We start from the raw sequence: 3,227 nt of genomic DNA on the forward strand, positions 1-3,227 counted from the left end.
GTGCAACTGTTATTAGGGTACCATATGCTTGGGTTTGTCCACACACGTTCTTTTTCTTCCGAGAAAGTTTTCTTCTGAACAGAAAGACTACCTTAGTCGCCTGCTGTGACTTTCAGATGTTTGGCAGTCTGGTTGGAAAAGTGACTCTTAATGAACTGCTGGGCATCTCATGATCAGGAACAAAAGCAGTGAGTCTGAAACTGGGATTTACATGCATCTGTATCCGTAAATGGCCTGCACAGCACAGTATTTCTGGTATGTACTAGATACATCCTGCTTGCTATGCATGCCTAGGGACTTGCTCTGCTCATACATAGTTTTAGTGGACGATTTTGCCTTATCAACCAGAAAATACTTGGTAGAAATATGAGCATTCTACTAGGTGTCTGTCTTACTGTCTGCTCAAGTCATTACAGGGAAAATATAAATTCATTATGTAGAAAAGTTGTTTGGCAGACCTAGCCTCAGAACATGTATCTTTAAATAAATTACAAGTCTTTAGTTTGTTCAAGTAATCTATGCTTTAAAGAGTCAATTCCTTCTTTACATCCAAAAAATAATCTCTTGTCCTAAAATTATATCAAGAAAATTTGCCATGTCTGGCTATTAACAATTTTTTACTTTTTTATTTAGCATAGGAAGACTGGATAAAATGTCATCTGTTTCTGCTATATTAAAGAAAATACTGTATACAGATAATGCTCTAGACACAGAGCAGCCTAGAAAAGCTCCATGCACTTTAACTTCAGGCTTGCCCAAATGGAGAACAGTGCAGCATGGTATATTATGATACAGAAAAGCTACATGGCTAATTTTCTAGTTTGGTGCGTGTGTTTGTTTTTTTTAAAAAAAACATCTTTAGGAAATATAAGGGAATGGTAATTGTGTCAGTGGGTGTTTGGTAAGACATTCTTTATTTACAAAGGCTTGAGACTGTCTTACATTATTTCCTGATTTGGACGTTTGACAGACTGAGATAGGAATAACAAATTCTGCTTTTCATCACTATTTCAAGGCTTGAAAGACTATCTTGTAAACTTAACTCATATTTCTAATTTTAACACAATAGTCATTGATCCATATGATATTTTCAGGTTTTTTTTAGAATGCTCAAAAATCAAAAGGCTATTAAAAAAAAATAAAGTTGTATACCAAATCTTCAGGCTAGTCTAATACAAGTTACTGGTTCCTTATCTCAGGTCATATTTTCTTAACTGAACAGAGATTGTTTGTATTGTATAGGTAAGCAATACATAATTGCTAAAATAAATTATTTTGTGAATATGCATCTTTTAAGAAATGTGTTTAAAATTAACATATTTACTAATGATTTAATGTCATGGAATGACAATTTATGAAAATGGAGGGCAACAAATATTCACAGTTGGATTCACAGCTGACATAATGAAAAAGCCTATTTAATTTCATGACCTTGTTTTGCATATATTTTTACATTTTTAATGTATCTTTGTACCATTTAAAATAGGTGTCTAATTTTATTCAAAATTTCTCTCCCTCTTTTTTTTTCTCCCCTCAAAATCACTTTCCCTACAAACAAGGAGTGGATAGGCAATACAGATTTTGTGAAGTATTTCATCTCTGCATTAGTAGGAACATTCATGGAAAAAAAGATGCATGTCTTTATTTTTCCGTATTTTGTATTAACAGTTGACACAAACAAAATGATGAAGTCTAGTTGTAGCATAAATGAGAGTTGCTGTTTACTCAATTTTAACCCTGCTTTGTCCTGTCCTGGTGGCAAGTCCTTGGGCAAGGCACTTCTTATCTCAGTTTAACAGAAAAGAAAAGTTTTGCCTATGTAGCCAACAGGGATGTTAAGAGGATTAATTTGTTAAAAGCATGAAGATTTAAGTGAGAGCAAGGCATTCCTATTAATGTATTTAAAGCCAATTGGAGTACACGATCTTAAGCAGAAGAAGCTTTTCCAACCTCAAGATATTTGGAATGGAGCATTGCAGGCATAATCACAGGAACACGTATGGTCTCATGTTTGAGAGGTTTAAGATATTACAGCTTCTTAGACTTAGTTTCTACTTTTGGAAGTTACTGCTGTAACTGATGATTCCTGGTCCACTTCAATGAAAGAGAAAACTGATGATCTTAAGCTTCTCTGGAAAGTGGTTTTATTTTATTTCATCTCCCACAGATAATGATGAGTATTTGTGTAGTCTCTTCCCACCACAGAGGAATTAGATGATAGTTTCTTCAAGTTCTTGAAGTACATGTCTCTTTTCTGTACTTTAAAAATTTTATTCTCTTTAAAGGATGCATCTCTTGCAGTGTTTAACAAGAAGTCATTAAGGCATCACTCCTCAATGTTGCCAACTATGGTGCTCTGTCTCAGTGCAGCTCTTTGAGGTGACAAAGCTATGGCCATCTGAAGGGGATTACTGCTCTCTCAAAACATGGCTTTTTCTTTCTTCTTCTGCTATTTTGTGGGTGACTGATGCAAAGTGGTTTTAGTTATTGTCAACAGTCTACAGGCTGATTCGGCCCGGTTCCATGACCAGTGGAGCAGAGGGATTTTGCAAAAATCCACACCTCTGGAAAAGGGAAACAGGGAACCCCAAAATAATTAAAGAAAAAAAAGCGAGCGGCAACGATCTGAGGAGAAATAAACTAATTTACTAAATACACTATTGGAATGCAAGATAACACACTATAATATAATAGAATTAGAATTGAAGCAAATAAATTAAAAATACTGAGAGAGTACATGAAAGCTGTAAGCCTTACAGTGGTGCTGAGGCAATGTGTGCGGTCAGGACAAGAAACAGGGAGGAGAGCTGAAGGAAGTAAGGGACATCAGGTGACTTTGCCAGAGGTTATATCTCCTCTCTGACTGCAAAGCCCCCTGGGGTATGTAGTTCTTCTCTTCTGGACAGGTGCCCAGAACTGGAGCATTAACACTAACTCCCAGTGCATTACATGATGTTATGATGTGGAATACCAGTAACCAAAAATCATCAAACCATGACATACATTTTAATTTCATTTAGTGGCAAGCCTTAACTGTGACAAGCTTGAATTCTTTTGTTTGTATGAACTGTGGTTTGGCTTTTTCTTTATCACAATTCCCAAGGTGTCCTATAAATATTTTGGGTTTTCTTGTCTGCCCTGGAAATTTCCTGTGATCCCATCCTGCCCTCCAGTAGGGCTAGTTCTCTTTCCAGTACCAGCTGACAAGGCTCTTGCTGTAGGTGGAG

The sequence above is a fragment of the Gallus gallus genome, chromosome 1 (genome assembly GCF_016699485.2).
Source record: "Gallus gallus isolate bGalGal1 chromosome 1, bGalGal1.mat.broiler.GRCg7b, whole genome shotgun sequence".
Lineage (NCBI taxonomy): Eukaryota > Metazoa > Chordata > Aves > Galliformes > Phasianidae > Gallus > Gallus gallus.